This window comes from Corvus brachyrhynchos, unplaced genomic scaffold (genome assembly GCF_000691975.1).
Source record: "Corvus brachyrhynchos isolate BGI_N302 unplaced genomic scaffold, ASM69197v1 scaffold220, whole genome shotgun sequence".
Taxonomy (NCBI): domain Eukaryota; kingdom Metazoa; phylum Chordata; class Aves; order Passeriformes; family Corvidae; genus Corvus; species Corvus brachyrhynchos.
In genome coordinates, this window is record NW_008236209.1 from 6,995,277 (window position 1) to 7,015,316 (window position 20,040).

Consider the following 20,040-nt stretch of genomic DNA (forward strand, 5'->3'; position numbering starts at 1 on the left):
AGAAGTTTCGAGGATAGGGGAGATGGCAGAGAAGGCCACCTTTGCAGCATCTTAACCACCCCCTGGGCTCTCAAGCCCACAGTCCCACGAGGAATGTCATTGCCACACTTGCAGGAATTGTAAAAGCCCTGTCTCAGCAGCCAGCTTCACCCACCATCCCCTGCACAATCTCATTTACAAGGCAAAAGCTGCTTGGCAAAACAGCTCACACAGCATCCAAATGTCGGTGGAGCAGACAGAGTTCCTGGCGCTGGCTCCCTTTTCATCCGGCTGCTCCGGCTCAGGCACCGATGCTGCTCCAAGGATGAGCTCATCGCTATTTCAGGTTGAATTTGCACTTGGCAATCTCCCTGGTAACCAAAACAAGATACTCCTTGGTTTATAAGAGATTTATTGGTTGTTTGGTTCAGTGTCTAGTGGAGCACACAGAGACTTCCCCGCATTACAGCACCACCACAGGCTGGAGGAAGAGCTGGAGGGCAGGAGGTGCTCACAGCAGTGCTCAGGGATTGGGCAGCGTTAGCACTGCAGGGCGAAGGGAAGCTGCCTTAGGGCTCACCCCAGCGACATGAGACTGAGGAAAGGAGGTGTGAGGCACGGCTTTCACTCATACACACCACAGGTGAGCCTTTATGGCAGCCCCCTGCCACCCCAAACAAGTGTTACAGCCTGTCCAGCACATCAGAGTAACCACAGAAATGCTGTTTGCAGTCCTCTCCAGCCAAAAATCTGCACATCTTTCCCCAAACAGGAATGGTGTGTTCCCCACCCACTGCAAGAAACCCATCCCACCACAGGAACAGAACCAGAGTTGAAGTTTCCACCTTTGGCTATAAATCATTATGGAGATAATGGCATAAGAGAGAGGGGAATATTATGGCAAGGGGTGGATGACGTGTTCTAGCATCCACCAAAGCAAATCCAGACAGAATTTAACAGATTTGCATCCCCACCAGGTGCCCTTGTGCTGCTGCGAAGTGATCGTGGGCTGCTCTCCAGCCCTGATACCATACTGTCATCCTGGCCATTTCCAGAGGCAGCACTGAAATATGTTATACATCAAGTGGCATTCACCTGGCAGGCTGTCCCATGGGGAAGCATGACTGGCTCTCAACGGGCAGAGCAAAGGTAGACAGGAAACTGTATTTGCATGTGTTGAGTGAAAAACGTAGCTCTGTGTATTTTTAAAGTGAGATGAGACCAGAGAGAGAGAGACAAATGCTTGCACCCTGGGCTGTTTATTACTGCCTCTCCACAGTACTGTCAGGAGCAAGATCACATCAGGACAATGCTTAGAGATCACCAGGGAATTTCTAAGTGGAAGCAAAGCCACTCAATCTCCAGATTACTTTCTCCAATTACCCAATCCAGATGAGGACCTGTGTTCTGGAGGTGCTGTCTGTGTTTGCATTCCCTCAAACCACTGACTGCCCTGTGGTTAATGCTGCACCAGGCACCTGGAATGCTCTCAGGATCCTGACACTGCCTCCACGGGCTCTTCAACTGAATAGGTATCAGTCAGAAACTCATCAAACATCCACTGGATGAGGTAAGTCAAACTAGAAAAATCTCTGTAGCACACAGCAAGAGCATTGTGAGTGCACACAGCTGTCCCAAGGCACCAGTTTCCTGGGATGCTGCAGCCCTGTGGATGACACACCTACCAGGAATTTTAAAGAGCTCTTTGCTGTCTCAGTGCAATGAGAAGAGGCACAAAATGGCAATTCTGTGCCAAGAGGCACAGAATGAAGTGGAAAAGGCTCAAGAGTCCTAAAACGAGACCATAAGACAGAAGCTGGAAAGGGAGGCAGGCAGTGCCTCAGAAGTGGCTAATTCCAAACCTTTGCTCCAGTGTTTATTATAGAAAAGAACAGATAAGAAAGGCTGATGGTAACAACTGCCAGGGGCAGTCAGTCCCAAGGTAAACAAACAGCAAATGCCTTGGGAGCAGCCTGCCAAGTCCAGAGGGTTCTCACATCTTGGGGCATTTCTTTAAAAGAAAGAATCCTATTTTCTCCCACCCAGCATCCTCCCAGGAGTGGGGGGGCTGTATTTAGGGTAGTGTCATAGTTAAGTGGATCTTTGGTCAGAGACCACTGGAAGCACATGAAAACTGAATATTCCCAAATGAAGGCTCTGAGGAAGAGCTGGGAGCCAACTCCGTGCAGGAAAGTCAACTAACAACCAGTGTGGGCTGGACCAGCCATGGCTTTAGTGTGATGAACCATTTCTATTTTTCTTAGCACAAGAAAGGCACGTCCAGCACTCTGGTTCATATGAGAGAGTTTTGGAGGATTGAGGGGATTTTTCGCTCTGTCCAAGCAAAACAGCAAGAGCAATTCTTGCTCTGCCAGAAGCTTTGAACTCCTCTGCAGCTGGAAGCTGGTGTAACACAAGAATCCTCACACTCTGGGACAGCTGCTGCAGTGCTAAAGGGATCTTGAAGCAAAATAGGTGGATTATAGATCCCTGTACCAACTGTGCCTCCCTTCAGGAGTCCCTTGGCATATGGAGCACACGTGATTTCTTGTGAACAGGGGTCTCTTAAACACGTCATTTCAGCAGACAGACACCACTGGGGCCAGCCAGTATTTGATTTGAAGCTCCCTCATATGTCAAAGCAGATCACAAATGCAGCCATATCCCACCACTTTCAATCCCTCACAGTCCATGACTGTTGGCTGCCAGCTCACACCACAGACAGCTCTGCTGAGCAGCAGGAGGAGGGATGCATCCCAAATGACACCAATCACTGGGTGACCCCAAGGAACAGAAAAAAGATGAGGCACATATGTGGAACAAGTGGGTCTTCTAAAAACATCAGTCCAAAATCAAAAGGGTTTGAATTTCTTATTTACAAAAATAATGCAACTGTGTAACAGCATCCAAACCAAAATTGTAACTCTGCCTGAAAGTTTCTGACACTGAACCGTGCCATAAATCAAATCCCTCTTGATGGGAGAGAATCTTCTAAAAGTCCTTGCAAGGAGTTTCAAAGATAAACCAAGACTTTTCCTGGAGTTTCAATGCTGCTGGATAGTTGTTTATTAAGTCTTATCAGAGGAACAGAGCCACTAGCGTGACCCAGGTACAGCATAGAGCACAGAAAGCAGGAGTGAAGTCTCTAATTATCAAGATTTACGCAGCCTTTTAAAGATAATTTAACCAATACTTACTAAAAACGTACATTATTTTCACTTTCCTAACAATTATTCAGTAACATGGGCAGGAACTGCGGAATTCTCTATCCAATCATTTCAAACTACTTTTATTGCAGAACATGGTGTAGTAGAAGAAGGAAAAGAAGGTTTAGAGAACAACAACCCTCCATTTTGCTATTTACTCTTATCTATTTACTACAAAGAGAAACCCAAAACCTCTAAATTTTTCACCCTGTGACAATCTTACATAGTAGTCTATCACCTAATTCACACCACTGTATTTTCTAGTTCTTGTCTGATCGTTGGTAATTTTTTTCCAAGGTTGGAGGTTAAAACAGTGTTGTTCAGGGGGGTAAGAGCCCTTAAAAACAGGCAGAGAAATATTCTCGGCACTCTGGGTTCCTACAGTTTCCAGTCAGGCACACAGCAAAATAGCTGCCCTTCCACCCTGGATTGCAGCTCCATCACTGCTGGGAACCCTGCCCTAGCTCTCCAACTTCTTCCAGGGAACTCTAGTTCAGCCTATTTTGAAAAAAGTGCTTCCAACCCTGTCTATCCCATTACAGCATAGCTATAATGCAATCCTTGCCCTACTTTGATTTTCTCCAAAGCCTTAAACGTAATTTTAGCCCTGTCTTGACATAGGACACAAACCCCATTTCCCATCTATTCTGATGGAGATGAAAAAGCTGGAGAAGCAGAAGAGCATCCATCCATCCATCCCTTTGTTCCACAGAAAATGCCATGCTCTCTTGCTGTGAGAGTAGGAAGTTGCTCTGGCAGCATTCTTGGCACTACACGTGCCTGAATCACTCTGGAGGTATCAAGGTCTAGCTCCTGCCTCAGTGTGTGTTGCAGGGAGGGGTGAGCATTGGCCCGTCAAGGGTTTTTCTGTCGCTTTCCAGCAGCATCTTGGAGCAGAGCAAAGCCTTTGCAGGAAATACTCTGAGCAGCAAGATGAGCCATTTCTGGTAGGAGAGTTTTGCCTACAGGCCTGGGGAGGTTTTGCAGAGAGAAAAGCTCATCACACACCAGCCTCGGCCTCTTGGCTCCAATTCATTCCTACAGAAGCCACCTGGGGTGATATGCCCAGAGCTGGCTCTGGGCTGCTCATTTACAGAAAGTCCCAGTTAAAGCCCATCGGGGAGAGGAACATGCTGGGCTATATCCTGTCTCTGAACCCCAGGGAAGCCCCAGTCCTTTGGTCCTACACCCAGCCAAGTGGCTGCAAACAGGGTTTTTACTGGACCGAAGAATAAAAGAACTGAAGCCAGAATATATGGCACAGTCCTTCCAAAACCACACTGCAGAAGTGGAAGCATGGATTTATCTAAATAACATTTAATTCTTTAGAGTCCCAGTGTCTGAAGAGCCATCTGCTTAAAACTCCTCTCCAGAGTATCTAAAAGAAATACGAGGTCTCTTTCTTCCTCCCACACTCCCTCTGCCAAAATCAGACATGAAACGACTGATCTCAGACTTTCTTGTTACTTTCCCTGTCTGCATTTCTATAACAGAGAAATGAAATAAAAAGAGATCCCAATGAATCAAGCTGTAGTATTTTGACTTACAATGCATTTTGGTTTTTATGAAATTGCAGGTCAGTTCTGGGAAGGTTTATTGCATAGACATGATTTCTGCTACCGTTTCAAGCAAAAGTGAGTCCACCCTGCTCAAGGTATAGAATTGAACCTGAAATCTCAGCTTTTCTACCTTTGCTCTCCTACCAGCAGGGCACAAGGTGACAGTGGCTGGGGACTGCGAGGGTGACAGGCAGGCATTGACTGCTTGGCTCAGCCCTCCATACACCTGCATCTCTGACCCTTGCGGAAGCCTGGCACCAGAGCCTGCCCACGGCTGTACGGGGAGCTGTTCTGATTTAGGAGCAATCAACACCAATCAAAAGCATGAGCAAACTTTGCACATCACTGATGGTGAGGCTTGTCTTCTTGAATTTAATGCCCCTGGGACTTCAGGGCCAAGCGAACCACAAAAAGGGAAGTGCCAAACACAGGCTTGTGTGATCCTTGTCTCGTCAGCAAAGATCAGAGGAATTTTCCACCTAAATCCCCCAATGCATCCACTGGATGCTGAGCAAACTTAACATAATTCACACAGGCTACTGCTGAGGGGTCGGTATCATTCCTGGCTCACATCTGCCTCTCTGCTCCACTTTGTGAGACCTCACCTGCAGAGCTGCATCCAGCCCTGGGGTCCCAGCACAGGAAGGACATGGTGGAGCTGTTGGAGCGAGTCCAGAGGAGACAATGATGATGTGCTCTGAGGGATGGAGTATCTCTCCTATGGAGACAGGCTGAGAGGGCTGGGATTGTTCAGCCTGAGGAAAAGAAGGCTCCAGGAAGACCTTACAGCAATATTGTATTTCAATACTTCAGGGGGGCTCACAAGAAAGATGGGAACAAACTTTTTATCAGGGCCTGATGCAACAGGACAAGGGGCAAAGGTTTTAAACTGGAACAGGTTAGATTTAGACTATATACAAGGAAGGAGATTTTTACACTGGCAAAACCAGTAAAACACAGGCACAGGTTGCCCAGAGAGGTGGTAGATGCCCCATTCCTGGAAGTGCTCACGGCCAGGTTGGACAGGGCTCTGAGCAAGCTGGTCTAGTTGAAGATGTCCCTGTGGACTAAATGACCTCTAAAGGTCCCTTCCAACCAAACTATTCTGTGATACAAAAGGAAGTAAGTTACTTCTTGGGGGCAAGGAGGTCAGTTCCTTAAACTTTTTGTTACATCCTGGTGCAATGGGTGTGGGCTGTCATATTCATGTGATAAGGATTTAGATTACAGATGAAGTGCATCCTACAGCATCACTCCCCTATCCATGGACATGAACAGGGACCTGACCAGGCTCCCACCAGCTGCTTAGTACCATATGTCTGGATTTTCCATTCATGGTACAGTTCGACGGAAAAGCTGCTTCTGAAATAAAGGCCAGCCAAGATAGGCTGGAGAGTTTTTATTTTCAAGTGTTTGAGTACCTAAATGTTGCCTCCTTTTGAACAGCTGCCATTGTTTATGTTCAAGCAGAGAATTATACCAGCATACAGGGAGACAAGCCATCACTCACAGCAGGGAATAACTTCTGTTAGAAACAGTTCAAGAGCCCAATCCTAAATACCTTCCCCAGCCAAAATTCCCAAAGAGCAGTACATATCAGAAGCCAGCTGTAAAGTCCCAGCCCTGAACTCGTTCCTCAGAGCCACAGTCCAAAATCTGAGAAACTGGCTTTCTGCTGTACTGAGATCTGGAGGGACTGGGGGTTTTTTGCACTTGTGGTGCCAGCTCTGAAACACCTATCCACATTTTTCTCTCAGGTATTAGTCAAGAAGGAATTTTTATATACTGAGCTCCTTAAGGAAAAATTAGGAACTGGTTTGTATTCAAGAATGCTGTATTTGGAAAAAAAAAAAAGGGTGTTGTCACTGAAGTATGTGGGTGCTTTTATCATTACAAAAGAAAGCTGAAGTTTCAAAGCCATATTTGGTTGCTTGATCAGCTATTTGCTTTGTACATCATGGCTTAAGAATTTAGTCAGTTTCCTCTTGGAAGTTTTTTTTTTGTTATTTGTAAAAAGAACACTCTTCCTCTCAAAACAGGGTAAAAGACTAATTGGTAGGTGGATTGTTTTATTAATTTTCCCCATTCCATGTGCTAGATTTCAGTGGTTTAAAAAATAGTCACATCCCTTTCTCAACCACAGACTGGCTCCTGCTTACACAACACAAATGGGACCAGAGTCACATGCATTAACTTTTCTTTAGTAATTGGTCAAAAGATAAGATTAATGACAGAAACACCCGTCTTGCAAACACATGGTGAATACAACTTCACTCATGCAAGTGACTTCCCAAATCTATATTGATACAGGGGTGCAGCATTTGTGCAAAACTCAAGGTGTTTGCATTCACGTGGGTACAGCTGCAGGAACTCTGCAACTGCCTGATATTCTGTAATACAGAAGGAAAGAGGAAAGTGTGATAATTATTAGGTAAAAGCTTGCATTTCCATATTCCCCAATTCTGTTACTGCCAGCCTGCTCCCAGGATTGCTCCTCACATCACCTGAGACCCCACAAAACAGCCTCCGCTTTAGCTATTTCCTCCCCAGCTCTCATTATAAAAGCCTCAAAGAGGCACATCTGATCACCTGCCCAGGAAAGCACAGAGCTGACAGCTCTTACACAACTCGGTACCACAGCAAATTCTCCCTAAGCAGCAGCTCAGCTTGGAAGCAAAGGGAAAAGTTGTATTTATACCCCAGGGTCTGCCTGCACTTTAAAAGCAACCACCTTCCAGGAGGGAATATGTATATCAGAAAAAGAGGATGCAAGAGAAATCAGAAGCAAGAACGTAGATAAATCCCATTTCCAAAACAACCCATAAAACAGGCAGTTTCTGAGGCTAACTCAGTGAACCACGGAGAAATTGCTTGCTAGAGAGTGTTTCAGAAGTACATTACACACCCACAGGCTTCCCACTCCCCATCCCTATTCTCACAAACCCTTCTCCGGCAGAGCAGTCACAAGGCAGAGAAAAGACCAGCACCAGCCCCGAAATCCGAAGATCTGCGAAGCGTGGGATGCTGAAATGCTCCCTGCCCTGCTCAGCGAGACGATGCTCGAGAGGGAGAGAGGGAGGCATGTGCTTACTGGCTGCCGGAGATCCCGGGAATGCTGCGAGGCGGCTGCTGCCGGGAGGAGGGAAGGGATGGACCGAGCACTGCGAGCGGCTGCGGGACGGACACGGGAGCGCTCTGGTCCAGGGCTGGGCTGGGGTGTCCAGCTGGAGAGACGCGGCTTCCACTCTTATAGCAGGGAGGTGAATGGCCAGCCCATAGCAGCGATCCTGCCCGGGGAGGCATGCTCCTCCCAGGGTCACTGCACCGTCCATGGTGAGGGGGAACCCCAACCAGCGATGGCACTTTGCCTGCAGAGCTGTTCCGTGCCTCCCCACAACAGCACCGGGCTGTCATGGGAACCCTGGGACGCAGCAGGCTGGGAAAAGCCCTGCTACCCCCAAAGTGCCAGCAGCTGCACTCCCAGACAAGGAAAATGAGGCACAGAATCTTTGCAGGAGGATGCGTGGCCAGGTTCCTGTCCTGTCCAAATAACCCTCTCTCAATGCTAAAGCCTTTCCTGGAAGGTCAGTTACACATCACATTCAGGTTCATAGACAGAGTTTGCAGGACACAAAACAAACAGCAGGGATGTATTTCAGGTGAGAAGTCTGCAGGGAGGGAGGGGACCCAACTGAAGAGAGCACAGAAAAAATTATGCCAAAAGGGGAGCCTTTTCTTCAAAGCAGGCATGAAATATAGTACTGTCAGGTAGCAATTCATTCCTGTTTTAAATAAATCTGCCTGCCTGTGCTGCATCACACCAGAAAAATCTCACAACGTTCACATTGTTTTCTTTTCTCCCTTTCTCCATCCCTTATACTTTCTTTATTCTTCTGAGTTATGCCACTTTCTTCCATTCTTGTTGCTGTTGGACACATGGTCCAGCAAGTAGCTAAGTTTGTTTTTCAACAAGAGGTGCTTGTGTTGGAGCTCTTTCTCTACAAACAGGCTTTTGTGGTGCCTTGGAGAACCACCACAGAGCTCTTGACTAATGGCAGGAGAGGCTGGTAGGTGTGCTGGACACAGCACCAGTATCCCTGGAAAGCAGATCACTATATTTGGGCCAAGGAATTTTTCTTTGTTAGTAAAACAAAAAACATTGTGTAAGAGCAAACACTCTCTCTTTACAGAAACATTCATATTTTTCTGTGTGTCTGTTCATTCAACAGGTAAGTCCCACAGATTCCTCCAACACTGCATCATCCACATTAACATCCCTAGCAGGGACAAGAACACTGGGCTGCCCTGAGGTTCAAGACTCAGACGGCCACAACTTGCCAAGAACAACTCCAGGAATACATGAAACACAGATGTGAAACACCAACATCATTTATCATTACGGACTGAAGTTTATATTTGATTTTCAAAGGAATCCAAATACCCGTTTCCAGCTCATTTTTTCAACAGCTCTCCCAGCAAGCATAAAACTTAGTCACCATTAGCGAGAGCTTTTCTCTAATGGCTGTAACCAACCATCAGACCTACAAGACCACTAGCAAAACCCCCCTGCCCCTAAGGTGTGATGTGTGTTACATGTTTGCAGCTGCAGAGCTCCAAGATTCATAAGAAGTTGCAGAGATGAGACCCTTCAAGGATGGGACATTCAGACAGAACATTCCCAGGTAGATAAATCAAGCCAAGATCTCCAGGAGAAACCAGGGTTGTAGAATGTGAGTATACAAAGACAAACCAGGTGTTGCACAGTTGTAGGAGAATGGCACCAGGGAAAAGTTACCCTGCAGGCAGCTCCTGTGGGATTTCTACTTTCAAAGGAAGGAGCCTTCCTGCCTCTGGCCATAAACAGAAAGAGGAGGAGAGAGGAATAGGAAGGGCACTGGTCCAGGAGCATCTGTACCAATGGAGTCCCTTTACTAGAGACCAGTCACTGCCCCTGCCCCATAGGAATACCTGGGACTAATTCTGCACCTCTGCAGTTGCATCTTGGAAGATCCCAACCAGATGATGCACCCTGGAGAAGCACAAGTGCTCTAATAAGTGCCTGACATCTTGCAGCATAACAAGCATCCCATATCTGCAGGGAATGTCATCAGGCTGCTATCAGGATCCTCTGCCCTTTATTTAAGGTATTAGATGCCTTCCACATACAACACAAACTAGGGATTTCATGGCCAAATCCTAAACCTCAGCTACCATCAAAGCAACTGCCAGGCAGCATGTCTGTCAGCTTAAGAGAGTAGCAGATAAATAATAAATTCATCTATATAACGTGGCTCTCACTGATTACAGCAGAGCAGGTTGTTATTTGAGTAATTCATTGCTCTCACCAGATTGCAGATCAAGGCCTCATCCTGCAGTTGCTGCATCCTTTAGATCCCTGTTGGATTCACCATCCAGTCCCATGTGCACAATGCCACATCCAGAAAAAAAAAGCAAAATAAAGGTCTGCGAAGGCACATGGCACAGAGCAAGTGCTTTACCCAATCTTCAGTATTGCTACTCCTGCCAGAAAGTGTGTGCAGGATCAGACCTTAAATCAGACCTTAAAATGACCAGTATACCTGACAGAGAAGAATTTAAGCACTCCAGAGCTTGCACTAATCACAGCAGCAGTTCTATTCTGTTTGGAAAAGAGCAGTGGATGATTTAGAGAGCAAGGACAGCACACAACCAGAGTCAAGGAACAGGCACTGGGGCACTGCCATATTACAGATACAAAAGAGCACTATAAAAATCTCTGCCAAAGCATTGGATTAAACAAGAATAAAGTGCAAGAATGACACAACTCATTGCAAAGGACTGAGTCAACTCTGAGTCAATCCCCTACTACCACCAGTGCTTGCTGAGGAAGATAATCAGTTACCCTGCAAATTGATTTTTGGCAAACACAGTAAGTAAATCTAAAAAAGAAGGACTCCAATGATCCAATATATCCTTGACTAGTTATCCAAACAAAATGAACTATAAGCAGAAGCACTTAAAACTGAGTTGGTTGAATTAGTCACTCAAATCTATCTGCTAAGAAACTTTATTTGGAAATGGTAGAGCTTGCAGAGGGTGTGGGGAGGCTAATGTACAGCCAAGTGCTCTCCAAGAAACCCCAAGGGCAGGACACCCCCAAAGTCAAGGGCTCACCCCAAAGCAGGAATCATCTGCACTGGTAGAGAAAGATGTGCTTTGATTCATCCTTTGGGTCTCCATTCTGATTCCATTACATCCCCCTCTAGCCACAGAGGGGAAAAGTCTTTCACACCACGAGGCCTGGTTTTGCCAGTGGAAGGAAGCCACTGCATCTTGGGGTGAACCCAAGCAGAATGCCATTCACATACCCCATGGGTTGGTTTGGCTGTCCTGGTTCCCACATGCCAAACTGCGGCTGGGTGTGACATGTCCCATCCATGGTGTCCCCTAGTCAGGGCTGATAGTGGTGACAATCACCCTGTGTGAGATGGGGCTGCCCCACTCACCTGCCCTCTGTGAGACACCATGACCACACAGAGCCACAGCAGCAGAGATAATTTCCACACACAAACCCTTCAGAGCCCTCCTCTCCTAATGAACACCTCAGCCCTTCCCTCAGCTGCAGGTGAAAATAATTACCAATCCCCTCATTAAAGTAATTACCACTCATTATCCCCTCTCGCCCTTTTGTCCAAAACAGCTGGGAAGGGTTCCTTCCCCCTTCCAAGTTGCAGTCTGAGGGATGCAGCTATTTTGGGCTTAAGGTACCATCACAAACCCTCTTGACTCCCTATCCACACTGACTCCTCAGGGTCACTGCCCTGTTAATTCCCTAATTGACTGGCTCCATCCTCCTTTCACCACACGGCCACCTGCTTTCACCAGCCTCTGAGAGCAGGAAGCTTTCCCAGCAGAGGCAGCCACACAGGCTGGATGCTCCTGTGACATCTATGTCCCTAACCACGTAGAAGTCAGTCGTGCCCTGTTTTGGATGGGTTCCCCACTGGAATATAAAGCACCCGTGGCCCACACAGGGCCTCCCAGCTGAAAGGAGAACTATCATGTTGGAAAGCTGATCCCTTGAGGCCCCAGTGCCGGCTCTGTCCTCGATCTGTCCTCTGACTTTTCCAAAGTCTGTTTTCAGCCCAAGGGGCACAGGAGAAGACAGCTTGTCCTGCAGTGAATCATTTCAAGAGGAAAAGGAAAGAGAGAGAGAGGAAAGAGGAAAAGAAATAGGGAAAAGAAATCCCTCAGTCTCCACACCCTCAACCATCCCACCATTCTGCCACCCTGGGGGATACTGGTGGCCAGATGGAGCCCCAGCCCTGCAGGCAGCTGGAACTCACCTGACACCAGCTAATTACCTCACAGCCATCAGCACATGGTCTCCAGGCGGGCAAAGTAATGGAAAAGCTGAAACACTTCAGAGTCATTCCTCTCTGGGAGTAAGTAAGGGAGGGGTTATGGAAGGTTTGGAATGGTGTGGTTAAAACATCAGTGATGCAAAGCCTTTTCCATGGAGTTTAAATACATAACATGCAGCTGTCCAAGTTGATGCAAAGAAGAGCATCACAACCTGTCGGCCACATACCGTGGGCTGTGATCCTCAGTGGGAGCAGCCAGGCTGCCAAAAAACAGACATCTCTCAGCTCTCTGGGCTTCTGCTGCAATTCTTCCTATCAGTGTGGTTTGGAAATCATACATATGCAAGTGAGTGAGGGTGAAATTGCTGAGGGACATCAGTGGGTTGTGCTTCATCACAGGTTGAGCAAACCGGAAAAGGACCAAGTTGTCCTGGCCTCAAGTTGAACCACAGGAGGTTTAGATTGAATATTAAGAAATATTTCTCCACTCAAAGGGTGGTCAAACATTGGAACAGGCTGCCCAGGAAGGTGGGGGAACTGCTGTCCCTGGGAGAGTTCAAAAAACATGGTGGTGCTCAGAGACATGGTTTAGAGCTGGGATTGGCAGTGCTGGGTTAATGGTGGTACTTGATCTTAGAAGCTTTTTCCAGTCTTTATGGTTCAATGATTCTTTCACTTTAGTGGGCAAAACAGCAAGCCACAAAAAAAGGATTATGGTTGTAATTAGGTGACATCCACAAGACTACTCAGCTTCCCCCAATTTAGTGTCAAAGTATTTCTGTAGCATAGCCCTAAGATACCATCAGCAAACCTGGATCAATGCATCAAGGTGATTTCCAAAAGCTGGGCAATCACCTGCTGAGAACCTGCTAGTGAGTAAGCCCATGAGTAATTACAGTGGCTGTGTTATTTGTGACATCACTGCTACTCAGATGTTCCTGAGTGACACCAGAATCTGCACATGGAGAAGGGATCTAGCTAAAGGTTGTTCCCACCTTTAAAAAGCAGCTGCAGGGATGGCTCAGCTATCAGATTAAGAGAAGCAGCCGTGTCAGCCCTCTTGGCGTCCTTTAGCAGAGTCCAAAATGCTTCTCCCAGTACAAGTTGCTCCTTCTGTGCATGGAAAATTACAAAGGTGACTCCCATTTATAAAAGATGATGCACCAGAGCCCTGCAGGAATGGACCCATCTGTTGACTGTAGCAAGGCTACCTTTGGAAAAGGCAAGAGAAACTAAGGTTTCCAGCAGTCTTTCCAGCAACAATTTAAGTTTTCAAGGAATGTTGGCAACAGTCACAGCTATTTATCTGCAGCCTGCAAGGGGCTATTCAACCACACCAGGTTTTCTGCCAAGGGTAGGGCTTGAGGTTTTCTGCTCTATGGTCATTTGAACTTCAGCATTTCCATCCACATTCATGTACTGGGTCCTGGTGTTTTTTCCTGCTGGATCACAAGCAGGGATGTGGGAGCAGCAGGCAGCTTGTGGCCCCAGGCATCAACTCACCTGGGCCCAGATCCCCGGGACAGCGTAGCCCTGTGAGTGCAGACCTCTGCCCCTGCATCCCCACACACCGACCTCATGGTCTGTGCAAACCCTGTCTAACCCTGAGCAGAGCCCACAAACTGAAGCATGGGGAATGGCCTGTGCAAAAAATAGCTTTTCTCCTTCACAACTACTCCTATCACTAGAACTTTTGAGCCACCCTCTGCTGAAGTCAAGTAAATTTCCATCGACTTCAACAACTGCTGGGGCACAGTTTGCTTAAGTGTTTCCAGACTTTGGCCCTTCCAGCAAACATCTTGGCCAGACATTAAACAATAACAGGAATCCATCAAATATTTGAGTATTTGCATAAGCCAAACAGATAAAATTTGAGAAAAGGTTTGGTTCTTGGTCCTTATCAGTTATCTATTCCTGGGTGGATACCTATTGAAAGAGGTTTAACAAAGGTTTCTAATAGCGACGAGGTAAAGTAGCAGTATAGTATCAGGTTTTCCTTCAAGCAGAGCAAAGGGATTTGTGATGATACGTATTATAGACACATGTATATCTTTATCTTACTATACGTAATTATCCTAAAGTTGGTCTTTTTCCTTGGTGCGAGGCTCACCAGGAGTTTCATGTTCCAGATTTGAAAAGATGGCTTCCAGGCATCAGACCAAAATTAAGCTTCTTTATTAATTTTAGCTTAGATTTTAGTCTAGGAAAAAATTCATTTAAGGTACCCACAGGCTAACATAAGTAAAAGACATGTTTTAATAGCAGAGGAGATTTTCAAAGCATGACAAATTTCATTTTGCTTGAGTCTGCAGCTAAAATCAAACCAATTAGAAAGCTGAGGACCATAAAGAAACACGTACAACTGGATTAGATCATTCCATGAACATGAGAAACAACAGGCACAGAATGGGCTGGGGCTCACAGTGTTCGCTACAGTTCAGGGGACCAAAATTAAATTCCTCATCATGGTACAAACTGCTTGCTTGACTTGGGCTGAGTCATAACATCAGCCCCTCAGGCAATGCCTGCCTGGCTCCAGGGCTGCTGGGAACACTGTGGGCACACTCCAGAAAGGAGCAGTGGTGCTCAGTTCCTGCAGTCCCTCGTTTGTGGCCACCTTCACCTGTCAGTATGACCACAATGGAGGGATTTGCTCAGCGTGCCTCAGGTTCCTGCATGCACACAAAGACATAATAGTATTTTTTGCTTCCATCCTAGGGAGGCAAAGATATGTGAAGGTTTAAAATGCAGGCTTTGAAACAACAGACAGGTAGTAAGAGGACAAGCTTTCAGACTCAAAAGCACCCCATGAAGAAGATTCCAGCTCCAGAGCAGAGCTGGAGACATGGAACCACTGCGATAGACTCACACAAACCTCTGCTGCCACAGTATCTTCCAGTCCATGGGATGGGATGCAGAGTCACACCCCAGTCCCCTCCAGCACCTGCCACCAGCACATCCTTGTCTCTCTGGATGCAAAGTCCTGAGCTTGGGAGTCTTAAATGCTCTGCTGGCTCCTACATAGTGATTTTGTGTGACTTACAATTAATGCCAGTGAAAGTCATATTTAGTGAGATAGTTAATGGCATCTGTATCTGTGCAGAGGCTTAAATTTGGTGTGCTCCAAGGTACCAACCCCAACAACCCATATGGTGCCCAGGGTTACACCAGCAGCAAAGTGGAGAAAGCAGCCACTTGTCCAAGGCTATGGATGAGATCTGTCCCAGGGGCTGGAACCGAACACCAGCCTGGCTCACCACACCCAAGTGCCTCTGCATAAATCAAAGGCTTTCACATAAAGGCATGGGGAATCATACTTACTGCTCAGACCTGCACTCATGGTGATGTGGAAAAGCCAGGTCACACCTTTCCGCCATTTCTGCTTTCTCCTTGCGTCCAACAGCTCTGGCTAGATGAGCATTTTGAATTTATGTATCAGATCAATTTTCCTTTTGTTAAAAAAAAGACTGTATTAAAATTGCAAGATTGTTGATGGAAAACTTAGTCACAAACAAGGTTGGGGTTTTTATTCGCTATGCCAAAAAAATCAAGTGAATGGTATCCCATTAAATTGTATACTTCATGTTAGCTTCATACTTGGGCGAAAAGTAAATTTGTGTAAGATTTCCAGAGGCTTTGTTTCACAAACAAAAAAAGAAATAGTCATGGGAAAATTACAAACCATTTGGCACTAAGGAAATTATGAATGCAATTTCCTGAGCTCAGTGTGCTGAAGGAGCTGCAGTAAATAGCTGTCAAGCAGCTTTCTCAAACAAAAGATTTTAGACTTGATACCCAGCTGTGAAGGAGATTTGTCTGTGCTGGACTTTTGTTCTCCTTCCAGTCAGATGGGATTTTCAACTGGCTTAGTTTAGCTGGCACAAAGGGAGCATGGGTGTGTTGCCTTTGGTTTAAACCAAATTTTCTGGGAATCATGTCTTAAGTAAAAATGACAGAACTCACTTCTTTGCTGAGTTCTGCTGAAGAAAAGTGATTTAAAGATGATTTAAGTCAAACTGAGAGACCCAAGAGAAAGATCTTAGACATATGCACAGCTACAGAGAAGCTGTCTTCCTGCCACTTCCAAACTGAAATAAATCTCTTCAGTAAAAGCAGATTGGGATTTTTTTTCTCTCAACAGCTCAAGTGAGGGTTGGGAGCAGAAGAAGAAACTGAACCAACAGCAGGGAAAAATATTTGGCATTAGATATTCTGGATCTGAGGAAGAACATGAGAATTCTGCACAGACTGCTTAGATTTTGACGAAGCAGCCGCTCAGGAGAGCAGCTCCCTAGCATGAGGGGTGACAGAGGCATGTCCCAAGACAAAAAGGGCTCTGCACATTCCCTTCCCCACTTCCCTCAGGCAAACCTGAGCCAGTCAGTGAAAAATGCTGCCAGATCAACTTTGGGGGGCTGGTCAGTGCCTCGTGTCCCCCTTCCCAAAGCTGCTGGCTGGGACGCAGGTGCTGGTGGGTGCAGTGGGTGCTGCTATGATGTGGCAGTGCAGCCAGAACCAGCTCTGGCTGCAGGAAGGGTCAGTCAGAGCCCTGGGTGCTTCTGGACAGCGCTGCTGCCTTGGAGAAGTGCCACAGCATTGCCCCTGGCTCCCTGCAGAGAGGATCCTGCCCCTGCCAGTGTCCTTGGCAACTCAGAGCCACAAACATCAAGTGGTAGGAGCCAGGAGGGACAGGGGATTGGCCAAATATGAAACCTGGTAACTGGCTATAAATATTTACATGCTGTGCCTCAGCTTTACTCGTTCCGCTGCATTAGAGGCATGGCCGGCCAGAGAGTCCAGGTATTAACTGTCCTGCTTGTCATGCTCCAGGACTTTCAGCTGGACCATAATTTCCACTCAGTGTCCTGAGTCAGATCCACTCCTGGGGAGGCCAGTGGATGCTCCTTTTTCCATCCTGAGGAGCCAGTGCATCCTTCTCTGATGGTGGTGTATCCACAGCAGAAGTTTTGCCCCTGCTCCCAGGACAGCCCAGCCAGCTCGTGCTGCTGCAAACAGAACTGCTCCAGTGCCATCTGGGCAGGACTGCCTGGCCCCCAGCTGGGCTCTTCTCCCTAGAGCAAAGGAATTCAGTCTTGCCAGCATTGCCGAGGCCAAATGCTAGTTATGGAATCTCAAACTAAATATCTGTAAAGCCAGGATGATCCGTTTTTTCCAGGGAGGTTTTTCACTCAACCCCTTCACCCTTGTCACGAGCACAATTGGTCTATTATCAGCTCTGTCATCGGAGCACAGGTTGCAGCTGAAGCAACAAGTCTCTGATGGAGCTGAGTTTAGGAATGTCACAGTGCCACTGGCTTGGCTTCTCTCTAGCAGGACAATAGCCCTGAGCCCTCTAAGGCATCTGACCAGAGCTGAGGTATTTTATCAACAGCAAATATCTCAGCAACAAAGCCCCAGCCCGTGCAGAGCAGAAACCAATCACAAGGGAAATTTGTTTGCCTTTTGTAAGAATTTGGACATTTTTGTGTGAGCAGCAGACACTGGTCGGGGTGGAAAATATAATCCAGCCATACCTGGTACAGCTGCAGAACTGTGTCTGAGGAGCCAGTGCATCCTTCTCTGATGGTGGTGTATCCACAGCAGAAGTTTTGCCCCTGCTCCCAGGACAGCCCAGCCAGCTCGTGCTGCTGCAAACAGAACTGCTCCAGTGCCATCTGGGCAGGACTGCCTGGCCCCCAGCTGGGCTCTTCTCCCTAGAGCAAAGGAATTCAGTCTTGCCAGCATTGCCGAGGCCAAATGCTAGTTATGGAATCTCAAACTAAATATCTGTAAAGCCAGGATGATCCGTTTTTTCCAGGGAGGTTTTTCACTCAACCCCTTCACCCTTGTCACGAGCACAATTGGTCTATTATCAGCTCTGTCATCGGAGCACAGGTTGCAGCTGAAGCAACAAGTCTCTGATGGAGCTGAGTTTAGGAATGTCACAGTGCCACTGGCTTGGCTTCTCTCTAGCAGGACAATAGCCCTGAGCCCTCTAAGGCATCTGACCAGAGCTGAGGTATTTTATCAACAGCAAATATCTCAGCAACAAAGCCCCAGCCCGTGCAGAGCAGAAACCAATCACAAGGGAAATTTGTTTGCCTTTTGTAAGAATTTGGACATTTTTGTGTGAGCAGCAGACACTGGTCGGGGTGGAAAATATAATCCAGCCATACCTGGTACAGCTGCAGAACTGTGTCACTTGACCTGCCTTGTCAGAGGAATCCTTGATTTTGCACTTTGAGAAATGTACACCAATGCAAATAGCGACCTCAGACCACTCAGATATCATTTAGATAAACAGCCTTAGGATGTTCAGGGCTATTTCAAAGCTAAAAAATAACAGCAGAGTACATGGAGAAGGGAAGAAATTTGTATTAAACCTGGCCCATCTGTCACAGAGATACACAGACATTTCCACTTCTCTCTTTTTGCAGATCTCCAAAGCTTCAGAACCTGGGAGAATTCACATAACATAACCAAAGCACCAGTGATTAATATTAACTACCTGAGAAAAGGGAAGAGTAAGTAATGCTGCATCTCTTGTTCTCCTTCCTCTTGTACCTCTGTGAATTCTAAGAGTGAACAGTATTACAGAAGAGCAGATTGAGCCATCCATCATCAAAGGGTGCAGAGGAGATACTTCAAGGCACTGCAGGGAATGAGGATGCTGTGAGGATGTGGAGACCTGCTGTCCTTAGCTGTCTTTAAGGTTGTACCCTTGGAGCTACTACCCAGAAAAGGTGTATTTTGGTTCAGACCAGCACTAGGTGGAGGAAGGGCAAGAGAAAATCTTTGCTGCTGTCTCAGCCCAGGCACATTTACATTGCCAAGTGTTTCCACACTCAGCCAGTTGGTGTTTTCCTATTCTCAAAGCATCCTTTCCCCTGCAGTGCCTGACCTGCCCAGCACAGCACCTGTGTGGGTAGGTTGGCATAACTACCCTAGCTGCTGCAGGTAGAAGGGCTGACACACTGTACAGAGCTGACAGCTTTAATTTATGCACATTTGTAATCTTTTTCCACATTCCTGGGAGTTTATGCACACAGGAAAGGGAGCAATGTTCACACATATCCTTAAAAGTAGTCACAACCACACTATTGTGGAACATGCAAGATTAGGAGATTGCAACCATATATGGGCTCCTTGGGGCTGGAGCATCCTTGGCACCCCTGGGAGGAGGAGAGCTGGTGGAATTTCCTATGAAAGGACAATTAATAAAGACCAAATCCTTTTGTATATACACATGTCTAAATATTGGACAACAGATTCAAGGCTTTGCTACCCCAGAGTCCTGAACCTTACAGGACTCCTGCACTCATTAAGAGTGCAGCCTCTGACCCACGTTCTAAGTGCAGGGACTATGAGGGCTGGAGAAAGGAAAAGCACCAAGAGGGGCTGTGTAAGGACTGCAGGTCCCAAAGGAACGTGCTCCAGAGTCGCTGCTCCCCAAACACTGTTCTGAGAGCAGACCTCCAGCAGCCCTGAGTGGTGACCGGCTGGAATCCTGCTTTCCCTGGCTTTGATCTCTCCAGTCACAGCCTCACCCTGACACCTCACCTCTGCAGCAGCCAACACACTGAGACTTTGCTGTACTTCTTATCTGAGGTTCAGGAGCTTTCAGGGACATCAGAGCCACTGTGCTGGTGTGCCATTTCCCACTTAGCCATGGCAGGGAGTAGGGTACCAGGAGCCAGACTGTCCCCAGCACTGCCCCTGCCAGCAAGGTGCAAAGCAGCCTCTGATGTTAATGTGGCTGAAGGTACCAGGTGTGTTGCAAATGCCTTTGGGATAAATGACACACACATGGCTCCCATCTGAGGAGGGAGGTGGAAAGCAGGGGGTATACACAGTGTTTGTGCCTGGCAGTGTTGCTACGCCTGCACTGGACACAGAGTACACAAACATTCCCAGTTCCTGGGTTCCTTCAACAGCTTGGCAGATTTTGTTAGG

At 47.0% G+C, this 20,040-nt stretch overlaps 1 protein-coding gene across 2 annotated transcripts in view; it reads right to left on the reverse strand.

The window, feature by feature from the left end:
- The window catches only part of FHL1 (four and a half LIM domains 1), a 30,333-nt gene extending 22,330 nt beyond the window's left edge, over positions 1 to 8,003 (reverse strand). The window contains exon 1 of one of the 2 annotated variants that reach the window (XM_008641810.2): positions 7,836 to 8,003. The gene's annotated coding sequence lies outside the window, so the exon portion shown is untranslated. Of the gene's footprint in view, positions 1 to 7,687; positions 7,800 to 7,835 lie in introns of those variants that run through there. The other variant, XM_017743097.1, reaches the window with a different exon arrangement.
- Between the last annotated feature and the right edge of the window lie 12,037 nt (positions 8,004 to 20,040).